The sequence below is a fragment of the Aplysia californica genome, unplaced genomic scaffold, assembly GCF_000002075.1.
Source record: "Aplysia californica isolate F4 #8 unplaced genomic scaffold, AplCal3.0 scaffold00131, whole genome shotgun sequence".
NCBI classification, from domain to species: Eukaryota; Metazoa; Mollusca; class Gastropoda; order Aplysiida; family Aplysiidae; genus Aplysia; species Aplysia californica.
Genome location: NW_004797401.1, coordinates 747,374 through 760,388, shown reverse-complemented (window position 1 = coordinate 760,388; position 13,015 = coordinate 747,374). Strand labels below are relative to the sequence as shown.

The following is a 13,015-nucleotide window of genomic DNA, read 5'->3' as shown; positions in this document are numbered from 1 at the left end:
AATTTAGCAATTAGCCTCTCAGCGCACGTCAAATCATTCTCAAAATTAACGAACAGCCTGTAAATCAACAAATTGTGAACTTGTCTGAAAGCTGAGTTCAGCATCATTTTGAACCGCAATGTTATATTTTAGTAAAGAAGTAAAAACCTGTGGACCAATGTTCGTCAACAATACAAAAATGAATGAGCTTTCCTTAGAAGTCTCCTAAAAAAACAAAATTAAGACATTTCTGAGCAAGGATTCGAACTGCGATCGCCGGAACAGTAGCCAAATTCCTCAAAAGTTCTTTTTAATTCAACTGAAGACTAACAGTGAGCCCAAACCTAAAGAACAAAACAAGCAACTAAATGGGGCCAATTCGGCAACTCTCACTGAGATGTGGCCAGGGTCAACAGAGTTTGTCGGTCAAATCTGCGTGGCCTGGCAACAGCTGTGTTTGGAAATAGATTAGATTGTCCGCCTGAGTCGTGTGTTGGGCTCCGCGGTTTTTTGAGTCGTCTGGGTTCACTCCTCTACAGAGCGGGTATCGTACAGAAAATTCTAAATCGGTGTTTGGATGTTGGAGGGGGGGGGGGGGGCAAGGATGGGTTTCATATTTATTATTCTCTCTCTCTCTCTCTCTCTCTCTCTCTCTCTCTCTCTCTCTCTCTCTCTCTCTCTCTCTCTCTCTCTCTCTCTCTCTCTCTCTCTCTCTCCCTCTCTCTCCAAACAGAAACACACAAACAGTGGGAAGCTCTCGTGGCCCAGAGGTTAAGGTGTTCGCCTCTCATTCAAAGGTCCCGGGTTCGAATCCGGGTAGCGATCGAAATATTTTCTTCACTATTTACCTTCTTTCCTTCTCTCTTGCAATATTCTGTCGTCTGCTTTCGTCTCCACTTTCTCCCCCCCCCCTCCTCACCTCCTTTGCTCCCTCCACAGGGCTCCTGACTCTTTCTGCAGCCTTTCTACTGCTACTCCCTGGCTTCCTCTTACTGCTGTCTTTCAGCCACACTCCTGATCTTCTGGTAGGAAGGATCTACACCTTGCCTTCTCGGACAAGGGCGAAAAATCTCGAGGTCCCTTGTGAAAGTTGCGCACGTTAACTATCCCTTGGTGGTCCTAAATCGATAAGAGTAGACTTCAGCCGCCACCCGGGCAAAATTTGAAATTTCCTGCCAATTGAAAATGTTTCGTGTGTCCTGCGCGCTCATGTGACCTTATGCAGTTGCGAGCGAGGTAAACCACTTATCAAAAACAAACAAACAAACGACGAAAACAACACAAAAAACGAACCAAAACAAACAAACAGACACACACTTAAACACTTTCACACCTACACACACACATTCATATATATATATATATATATATATATATATATGTATGTATATACGTAATCTATCTATCTATCTATCTATCTATCTATATTCACATATCAATAGCTATGCCTCCATAGAGTGACAAAAAAAAGAGAGAGAGAGAGAGAGAGAGAGAGAGAGAGAGAGAGAGAGAAAGAGAGAGGGAGAGAGAGAGAGAGAAAGAAAGAGAGAGAGAGAGAAGGGAAGGAGAGAGAGAAAGAGACGAGGAGAGATAGATGGATAGATAGATAGATAGATAGATAGACTGAGAGAGAGAGAGAGAGAAAGAGAGAGAGAGAGAGAGAGAGAGAGAGAGAGAGAAAGAGAGAGAGAAAGAGAAAGAGACGTGCTTACGTTTTATTTTAGTTAGACAATCAAGGAAATTGTGGTGTCACCCCCCCACCCCCCCACTCCCGTCCACACCCCAAATCTTCCATCCATAACCCCCTGGGGATTGGCACCCCAGCAGTTGATTGAGTGTTGTATATATATATATATATATATATATATATATATATATATATATATATATATATATATATATATATATATATATATAAAGGTATCCTTTAGGAGACAATTTAATTTTTTCTAAATATACATACAATTCTCCCTTTCCGGAGAGTGTTATGTGAACTATGAGCACACAAAGAACTTGAACGCAATTACTCTTTTTCGAAAGTTTTTTTTTTGAGGTGGGGTGGGGGTGGGGGGGCTGTCCGCGGAGGTGGTGGGTAGAGAAAGAGAACGGCTAAAAGGTTGGGATATACAGTAGCACGTTTGGTTTAATTTTGCCATTGTTTCAGTTTTAAAAACCTTTGTGCGCGCGTGTTTTTTCACTCTTTGTTTTTGGCAGAATGTAAGTGTGTGAGATTGCGTGCGTCTCACTCTCTCTCTCTCTCGTGCTCCCCCTCTCCCTCTGTCTCTCTCTCTCTATCTGTCTCTCTCTCTCTCTCTCTCTCTCTCTCTCTCTCTCTCTCTCTCTCTCTCTCTCTCTTTCTCTCTCTCTGGATGACAGATGGGAATAGGGGATGGGGGATGGATGCTGTGTTACTTTCTTTTTTGGGAGACAAGAAAAAAAAAGAAAGGACTAAATTAACTTGAAAAGGGGGATGGCGAGGGAGGTTGAATGATTCATTCAGTGCAGGGAGTCTTGTGCCAAAGAAAGAGTGAATGGAGGTGGAGGTTTGGGGGGAGGGGTGCTGGTGAGAAGAGAAAAAGAACAAAGGAGAAAAAAGGGGTGGGTCAATGAAACGAAAAAAGAGGGGGAGGTTTGGTTGCTTGTGATAAAAGGGGGAAAAGGTTAGGGAAGTGAATGCTAGAGGGGTAAGGAGGGGAAGGATCCCAGCGACGTTTGTTTTGAAACACGACAGCAGACCAGGTCGGCGCTAATTGTCAATTCAAGGATTATACTCTCCGCTAAGCGGAAGCGTCATAGAAAGATTCTCTCCCCCCTCCCCCGGCACACTCTCTCTCCTCTCTCTCCTCTCTCGTCTCTGGCTCTCTCCACCCCTCCCTCTTCTCCCTCTCTCTGTTTGTCTCTCCTCTCATCTCCTCTCCACTGGACTCTGCCTTAGTATTCGAAGCTAGCCGGCGATACGATCGGTAACTCTCACACATTAACATGATTCATCCAATCCTCTACGATATTGCCTATAAGAGACAGAAAAGAAACTGTCACAATAATAACAAGTTTTTCGAAACTTAAATAAAGTCAGTTACGAATACATCATCCATTTCATGCGAAGCCGTTTGTCTGCACTATATTTTAAAACCATTAATTAATACCAAAACATAATTCCTCCCCCTCCCACACACACACGCACCCTCACTCTCAATCCCCAAAGTGAAAAATACACTTGCAATGCCGAAACGTTTTCCATTCGTGGTATCGATACTAAGTATAGGCAAAATTGACCTTAAAAGAATCCACAAATGTTCGATATTTCAAACTAACGACTAATGCCGTCTTAGCTCATGAGACATTCATCAGTGGAGAGATGTCCACTTGGTCCGGCCAATCCGATTAATGCAAGAGATAATTACGTGCAAATACGTTACCAGGAACCTAGGGGTGTGGTTCTGAAAACGTTGGATTACCAGGATTTGTTTTGTATTTGTTCTTTGAAGTCGGTTCCGGATGTTTTCGGTTGTATCAAATTTCTGTTTGCGAATGAGCGTAATTACGTCTACGAATGATTTGAAGTCTGCTTATCGTTCATACAGGATGTGATAGATTGTATCCGATTTCTTAGTGAACGAGGCTGATTACTAACGAATAATCTCAGGCAACTCCCATAATCAAAGTGCGTAATCCTTTCTGTGAAAGATTGCGTATTTTTTTAGGTCTTTTTTGTGTTTTGTATTGTGAAAAATCAGCTAGTTCGGAATTGTACGACTGGCAGTCTGAGGACTCACATGATATGGAGAGCTGATGGTGAGTGGCTTGGGCCAAAAATGGTCTCTTTTAGAGTCTACAAAGCATCTGAGGTTTTCTCCTTTTTTCTCCTCATTATCCCATTCTTCTTTTCATAAACCACCTCTCTCCTTTAATCTGCTAATTATCTTAACTTTAATTAATCATAATAACGACCTACATGACCTTGTCTTTTTCTCTTCTTGTCTTTTCTTATTTTCTTTTTCTACTAATTTTCTTCACTTTCATTTCTGGATCAGGGGCTTCCATAATCACTTCCTGTTCTCTCTAAACATGGCAGTAATCTTACACAAACACGGTCTGCGCGTATGAGTTCAGGTTCAAACGCAGTGCACGTGAATGCGTGTGTGTGTGCGCTTGTGTATGCTTGTGTGTGCGTGTTTGTGTGTATTTGAGTATCTATGTGTACATGACCACGGGTATGTGTACTTGTGTATATTTTGCAGCTTTCAGTTTGTTCTGCTTTTAAATTTTCAGATGCCATTAAAAAGGGTAGTGAGATATAATATGAAAGCTGTCTCTCTTGTACCCGCAGTGGTGATGTCATCTATGTAAGTTGTTTACTATTTTAGCAGAGGCACCAACTGAGGAGGGTGGGACTTATTTTTGGGGGAGCTAGATGGACAGTGCAGATGGCTTTCGAAGCCGGGCAGAGAGAGGTTATGATGGGGTGGGAGATGGCGGGTGATACCATATTATTATGCAGGGATTTATAACCATGGTTGCTGGTACGGTGGTTGGCATGGTTGGGGTGTCACTTACTAGTTTTTCAAACTGCACACATTTCTGACGTGGCCCTCCTCTCATTATCGTTACCGTGAAGATGCTATCACCGAATCTTTTTATATGATGCTGATTTGCTCTCAGTTCTTAAATTTCCCAATTTCAATTGTCCTCGTTGAGCGTCTGGAACTGGAACGAAAAACAAAACTTGGTTGATGGTTGAGGTTTTCTTTCGTTTAGAATCAATAGCAAAAAATCATATTATATTAATTATACTTTTAAAAAATGACTGAAAAGAAAGCTAGACAGGAGTCAACGTAAGTAGGAAGAAAACAGTCCTCCCAACTTCAAACCAGAGAGGTTGTAACAAATGAGTGACACCTCCCCATCGTTAGTAGTTGCGTCCCCTTTTTGTGGGACAGCCTACCCTTTATATCTTCTTTCCTTCCCAGTGTATGTTTTTTGTAGAGTGCTTTTCTAAAGCAAAAGCCAAAAAAAAAAAAAACCAACTAAAAAAACCCAACACAACCAAACAATAAAAAACCCAGCAACAAAACAGATGCCCTGCCTGCCAGCGTTTAGTGTAACTATCGTAAGGCTGAAGTGGCAGAAAGACGACATGATCGCAGTTTCTGCAATATTTTCGGACACGACATATCATTTTTGTCGCCCAGCCAAAGATGAAGTTTCACAAACAGTCCTTCACGACACCGAGACACAAAAACCCACAGTTGTCGTATGGTCCTTGTTTGCTTCTGAATTTCACAAACTGGGCCTTTCCATAGAAATGTTTACTTTATGAGAGAAACTTGGTGGTATTTTTGAAGCCCCGAATAAGTTGCCTCCTCAAATTCTCTTCCGCATGCGCTGAGACTTCCTCCCAACTCCACTCTGTCCGTCTGTCCGTCTGTCTGTCTGTCTGTCTGTCTGTCTGTCTGTCTGTCTGTCTGTCTGTCTGTCTGTCTGTCTGTCTGTCTGTCTCTCTCTTTCTCTCTCTCTATCTCTCTCTCTCTCTCTCTCTCTCTCTCTCTCTCTCTCTCTCTCTCTCTCTCCCTCTCCCTTTTCCTCTTTCTGTCACACCTCTATTTCATTCTCCCTCCCCCCTCTCTGCCTCTGTGTCCCCTACTCTCTTCCAAATGGGCTGATAGGTAATAAATAAATTTGTAGCACACCAGCAGGAGGTTAACCCCATTTACGACTGAAAAAACCCCGCGCTTGAGCAGTACTTCTGATCAGACATGCCTTACATACGCGGTATTTACTTTGGTGTATCATCGTTAGCTTTTTTCCTTCTTTTACGTTATCATTTATACCTGTCTGTGGGGAAGGGAAATAAAAAAAAATGTAGGTATTTTACGTCCCCATCAATACTGTTTAGATAAACAAGATGTCGACGTTTCATTACGTTCTGAAGAAGTGCTGGCGTTTCTATACCTCTTCTTGTTACTCCTTCTTTTTTTACTTTCTGCTTCCGCTTCTGCTTCCGCTTCTGCTTCCGCTTCTGCTTCCGCGATGTTCTCAGAATTCTTCTATAACATGATTTCATACCGAAATCTATAATCAAGTTTGTATCTTGTATATTGATAGTTTACGCTTCACATCCATATATATGGCACTTCAAGGAATTCTTATTTTTGTATCTTTGCATTGTTCTTTCCACATGGATGTAATCTTTCCCGTCCCATTTTAGGAGTCGTTTTCACATTTGGAGCAATCCTGGTTCCGAGATATTCAAAACTGTCCACTCTTTCTACTGGTTCCTTATCAACCTTTATTACTGCCTCTTCTTTGAATTGCTCTATGTCCAAGATTGTTGTCATCTTTAGATTTAGATGTAATCATTGTAGTTGATGAAACACTAGTACAAATGGGCATTTTCGTCTCGATGTTTCTGTTCATGCGGTGGTGCCATGTCCTTCTGATGATCCTGACTGTTTTGGTTCTGCTTCTAACTTGTTTTCAATTCTTTTCATTCTGATTTTCAGCAACATTAATTTACTTGCGTGACTGACCAGAAATAATCTTTTTTTAAACTGAAGTACATTTGTACATCTCCCTTCTTTGACAATGGTATTAAGATTTCTCCTTTTCTTTCTGTAGGCCATTGCCAGCTTTCCCATAATATTTTCGTGCATAACCTGTAGTGAATACTCATTCCCTCCTTTCCACTTGCTTTTCCCACTTTCGCCTTTACATTATCACATTTTGAACCTTGCCCTCTTTGAGTGACTTGATAGCCCATTCTTACTTCTTATTTGAGTGGTGCCGAATGTTTCTCATCATCATGTTTTGCTTTTCGTGTCTTCTTTTGTGGTAGTTTGACTGCTTTTTGGTTGTTTGAGTACATTCCTTTACAGAATCCGTTCTATGTCTAACATGTTTTCAAATTCTGTTAAAATTCTGCCCGTTTCATAATTAATTACACCAACGCGATGTTGGAATGATTAGGTATGTTTGTTTGGGTCTTCGTATATTTCTCTGCTTCCATTTTCTTTCACGCGTTCTTCTATTTCAACAGGGCACTTCTTCTAGTGTCTTCTGTCAAATCGTCCTACCTCTTTTGCTGTATGTTCTGGATTTCATTTTTTTCCCCCCTTTCTCCAATATCGTTCAACGTTTCATCAGTCATTCTAAGCGGGTTTCTTGAGCTCATTTCTTTAGGTGCTTTTATCTACCTCCATTAAAAAACCCAAAATGTTTGTGCCTCGTTTACAATTTCGTTTGTATTTTTTTCTTTGATATCCATGAATAGTATTTGGAAACAAACATTTACTTCAACTTTGATAATTTTGGTTGTAGTTTTCTATATCATACCGGCTGGGTCTTGAGACTTCTCTCACATTCCAATTTCAGCTTTAGCATTCCAACCAGAAGTTTATGATCTGTGTCCCTGTCAGCATTTGTTTTCATTCCTTTTTTGTTTTTTCAATATATTTATTTTTATGTCCCCATCGACACAATTTAGATAATTTAGGAGGCCATTTTCCGACCCTTCTCGTCAGTGTCAACCTCGGCTGAGAGGGATACAGCAATTCCAGCAGAAAGACCTAGATACCCGATAAGAATCATCCCCACTTGGTAATCAAATTCGGGTCTCCAGCGTGCGACAGCAAAGCGCCTAACCACTACACCAAAGACGCCGGTGTTTTGGCTGTGCCATCTTATATTGTAGAGTTCCACCTCTTTTCAATCAAGGTGTGATCAGTTTGGTATTTAGTTTTTCTTTCTGGCGATGTCTTCGTATACACTCTTCTTGGGTGTTTCTAAAAATATGTTCTTCATTATTATTGATAGCTGGTTTGATTTTGAGAAGTTAACACGTGTACTTCCTCTTTCTTAGCCGAAAAATAATAGCTGGTCCTTGTTCTTCAGTGACTTCTATTTTCCTGCTCTGGAATTGAAACCTCCCAGGATGATCATAATGTCCTGTTTTGCAATGCTCTCACTTACACGTTGTACTTTAAAGAATTATTCTACCCCCCCCCCCTTCCCCCTCTGTACGTTGCTATTGATGCTGGGGCACGGAGTAGTACCAGTGTGATATTCTTGGCCATTTCATGCAATCTGAATGATTAGACCGAAGTGCTTGAGAAAAAATTCCAACACGGGAATCGAATTCGGTTCTCCTACGTGCTTCGGCGAAGCCCCTAACCTTAATACCACAGACACCGTCGTGGGAGAAGATTACGCTTTCGAAAATGTCAACTAGTCGTAGATTGGCAAGGACGAGAAGGAGAAAATCATGCGACGCGTCGAACTGAAATCTCTTTAAATGTCATTCGAACTTGGATTTTTTACCACACAACTTTCATTTATCATAGCTAAAGTGTACAATTCCTACTCCGGAGGCGTTTTACTGACGGTTTGAAAAAAAATTGCGCTAAGAATCATTGACACATGAGTTAACCAAGGATACAACTAAAAAGAAAACAAAGCAAACCAACCCCCTCAATAAAAAAAACAACAAAAAATAAACCCAACAAAAACTTTAAAAAAACCAAACAAACCCCAAGTTGTTTGCCTTTGTAAATTCCTCAATGATACTGGGCTCTGATAAGAGAGCGTCTGGCCTTGGGCCACTCGTGGTTCAGGGTGTATCCTGATATCGGGGGTGAACTAATAGAACTTTTCTGTTTGGAAATTCACTAAGTGCAAAACAATTTTACACCTCGACAGGTCATAAAGAAAAACAATTGTAAATTCTCCCTCTAACATTCTAACATTATCACCCGCCACGCCCCCCCCCCTTTTTTTTTGCTGGAAAAGTAAGGGGGAAAAAAGATAAAAACAAACAATCAAACAAATAAAAAAAACCAAAACGTTGAAGTCGAATCGGTTCAAATCTTTGGGCATTTTAACAGGAGCAAAATGGAAACTTGTCCTCAAAAGAAAATCGGTGCATGTAAATATATAGAAGCAGAAAATCATAACCAAATTAGGCAGAAGTATAAACAGCATTCTGACGCGAGAGTGTCTTTTCTGCTGTGTCACTCTGTAACATTCAAATATCTGCATTCTTTTGTAGTTGCCTTCTAGGGGGGTTCGTGATAGGAAGTCATATATATTTCACGACATTGATGATTTCCGTCGATTTACAGGCTTATTGATTACAACTTGAGCAATGGCATCTTTGCCTTTCTGTCCTTTAGTAATTATACCTCTATCGCTCTTACAATATGCTTTATTCTTTTTGAATGGCTGCACCTGATTCGAACATACGCTGCAGTCTTTACATACAAAGCGGTGTGTTTAATTGTGCGCATACTATATTGACGTGAGTATGATTTACTGCAAGTTTATCTGTCGTTAAGGGCAGCATACCAATAATAAAAAATAATAATGTATCAGCGATTGTTACCTTGACTTTCTTCATAAAGAAAAACAACTTGCTGATAAGCTGGAGAGAGAGAGATAGATAGATAGATAGATAGATAGATAGATAGATAGATAGATAGAGAGAGAGAGAGAAAGAGAGAGAAAGAGAGAGAGAGAGAGAGAGAGAGAGAGAGAGAGAGAGAGAGAGAGAGGGGGGAGAGAGAGAGAGAGATGGAGGGTAGAGAGAGATAGCGGTCCTACTAGTTGCCGTCCGGAGCCGCCCGCAACAACTCCTGATGAAATGCAGGACATTCTGTCTCAGCTGACAGACCGTCCATTTGTACAGAATGTTGTCATACAAAAAAGAAAAACCCCCGGGCTTCATTCTCTATGTTAAGGATCAGTTAACAGACATCTTGAGATACTGCTCCGTCAATGCAGCTGAGCCGTCAATGATAGGAGTAGATCATATTTTCAACCTTGGGGAATGCTATGTCACCTGCATTGTGTACAAGAACAATAGACTGCTACGAAAGGTCTTACGGAGCTACCTATTATGTTTGGCCCTGTCTTCTTACATTGGGATGGACTTTATGAAAGATATCATGTTTTTTTCTCACACTTGCAATGCCAGCTAAACGGCACAAGTCTGTCTGACATAGAGTGTGGCATCCTGGACGTCGTTGTCGGATCTGACAAGGAAAAGGCGGTTTTAAAGGCCCTGAAACAGTGCTTTCCAAATTAAACCCAGCTTTTATGTTCTCGCCTTCTAATGGAAAATGCACGACGTCAGCTGCAGGACAAAGTTGGCACCAAAACCCCCCTGCAAATAGCCATATTGAATAATATCTTGGAACCAGATGGAGTCTTAAGTGTTGACATTTCATTTGATTTTGTTCAATGGTCCAATGACATCATTACAAAAGTTGAGGAAGAAGTGCCACTCTTCTCTACATAGTTGCGTGAGAAGTTTTTGCCAGCCATAGAAAAGCACACTGTGGAGGGTGGAGAGTATCCCGCTGAACTGGAAGAACAACTGTTGCGAGGCCATACACCACATACTCAAACTGAATTCAACTGAACTCCCCACATGCTTCCAGATATGATTGACAAAATTCAGCGCATAGTGAACCTCCAGTTTGCCGATGTAAGACGAGCGCTGAATGGACAAGGACATTTTTAGCTGGTCCCACAGTGTCAATATTTTCACTAGCTAGGTGTCAAAAACAAAAACTGAAAAAGACAACGAGTTTGAAAACTTCATTACAAGCAGGAAGAGGAAGCGGGCAGATTTTGTCACCTCTACTGAAGGCAAACTTACAATCCCTCAAACACCAAAGCTTGCCAAGAAGCCATGCCAGCGTACACACCCAAAAGTTGCAAAAACAACCACTCTAAAAATCGAAGAGAGACAGAATTAAAGAATTTGAACTTTTAAACAAAGTTGTCACTCTCACACACACTCAAACTGATCAATGAATCATCATCATCATCATCATCATCATCATCATCATCATCATCATCATCATCTGATTACTTTGTCATCCGCAGCAACATAATTCCTGTATATCACCATTACTGTCATTTACACAATCAAAATGCTTGTAATGGAAATTAAATCTAAACGTTAGCATCACCATCGTCGTTTGTCAATGTCAGCAGCAGCAGCAGCAGCAGCATGTTCAGCATCTTCTTTAAATCACAATCACCAGCACAAACAGTGCCATTATCAAATTCATTTTATTCTCACCTTGTTTAAAGTTATTGAAAATAAGATAGGCTATGAAAAATTCAATAAATATATTATGTAAAATGTACTTCATATAATAATAATAATAATAATGATAATAATAATAATAATAATAATAATAATAATAATAATAAATAGCATTTGTATAGCGCATATCCCCGCTCAACAGCAGGCTCTATGCGCTTTACACTATATTATTACCCCAGCAGACCATAGAACACTCAGAAATAGTCTCAGTTTCCCGGGAAGCATACAGTGCAAGCAGCTGAATAAGCTCTCAAACACTAACTGACAAGATCTTTCGCTGTCTATAGCCGGGTACCCATTCCCGCCCGGGTGAAGTGAGGAAAATTCGTGTAAAGTGCCTTTCCCAAGGACACAACGTCGGGCCCCTGATGGGATTCGAACCCACGACCTTACGGTTACGAGTCCGAGAGCCTAACCACTATCTATGTGTGGTGCTGAATGCTTTGTTGTAACCGTTTCTATGTTATAATTCGGACTTCGACACACTGCTACTCCGTGTACTCTTGGAAAAGGTACATAAAGCTCCATTTCTCACCCCACCCAGGTGTGAAAGGGATATATATATCAACTAAAGACAGCGAAGGCTTTGTGAATGTAGGTGGTTCGCACGTAACAGGCTGCAGCACCTGTAAGAGATGCTGTGTGGTTGTTTCAGTTGTAGTCGTTGTCGTTGAGTCTGTTGTCTTTGGAATGTTATGCTCTATCGAGGGGAAAAGGTTGTGCAGACGTAGTCTAGATCTAGATCTAGGTTGAATTGAACGGCTACAGGTCCCAGACAGCAATTAGTAAGGGAAGAACTTCCATAACGAGCGACCACCTCAACAAACACAACAAAGAAGAGACCTAACCCTAACTCTAAACCTACCCCTAGCCCTCTATTCTACCCTGTCTCATCGTGACCGCTCGTTACGGAAGTCCTCCCTTAGTAAGAGTCCATTTGAGTGCTGCTTTTCCGACGACCTCCGGAATCATACTTTCAACCTTGGGGAATGCTATGTCACCTGCATTGTGTACAAGAACAATAGACTGCTACGAAAGGTCTTACGGAGCTACCTATTATGTTTGGCTCTGTCTTTTGGGAGATGGACGTTATGAAAGATATCATGTTTTTTTCTCACACTTGCAATGCCAGCTAAACGGCACAAGTCTGTCTGACATAGAGTGTGGCATCCTGGACGTCGTTGTCGGATCTGACAAGGAAAAGGCGGTTTTAAAGGCCCTGAAACAGTGCTTTCCAAATTAAACCCAGCTTTTATGTTCTCGCCTTCTAATGGAAAATGCACGACGTCAGCTGCAGGACAAAGTTGGCACCAAAACCCCCCTGCAAATAGCCATATTGAATAATATCTTGGAACCAGATGGAGTCTTAAGTGTTGACATTTCATTTGATTTTGTTCAATGGTCCAATGACATCATTACAAAAGTTGAGGAAGAAGTGCCACTCTTCTCTACATAGTTGCGTGAGAAGTTTTTGCCAGCCATAGAAAAGCACACTGTGGAGGGTGGAGAGTATCCCGCTGAACTGGAAGAACAACTGTTGCGAGGCCATACACCACATACTCAAACTGAATTCAACTGAACTCCCCACATGCTTCCAGATATGATTGACAAAATTCAGCGCATAGTGAACCTCCAGTTTGCCGATGTAAGACGAGCGCTGAATGGACAAGGACATTTTTAGCTGGTCCCACAGTGTCAACATTTTCACTAGCTAGGTGTCAAAAACAAAAACTGAAAAAGACAACGAGTTTGAAAACTTCATTACAAGCAGGAAGAGGAAGCGGGCAGATTTTGTCACCTCTACTGAAGGCAAACTTACAATCCCTCAAACACCAAAGCTTGCCAAGAAGCCATGCCAGCGTACACACCCAAAAGTTGCAAAAACAACCACTCTAAAAATCGAAGAGAGACAGAATGAAAGAATTT

General features: G+C 41.2%; 1 protein-coding gene across 1 annotated transcript in view; it reads left to right on the top strand.

Annotated features, from left to right (window-relative positions):
• Positions 1-3,295: 3,295 nt before the first annotated feature.
• LOC101858261 (MAM and LDL-receptor class A domain-containing protein 1) overlaps positions 3,296-13,015 on the top strand; it is a gene marked incomplete in the record, with an annotated part of 74,929 nt that continues 65,209 nt past the window's right edge. Inside the window, 1 exon segment of the mRNA XM_035969257.1 lies at positions 3,296-3,774.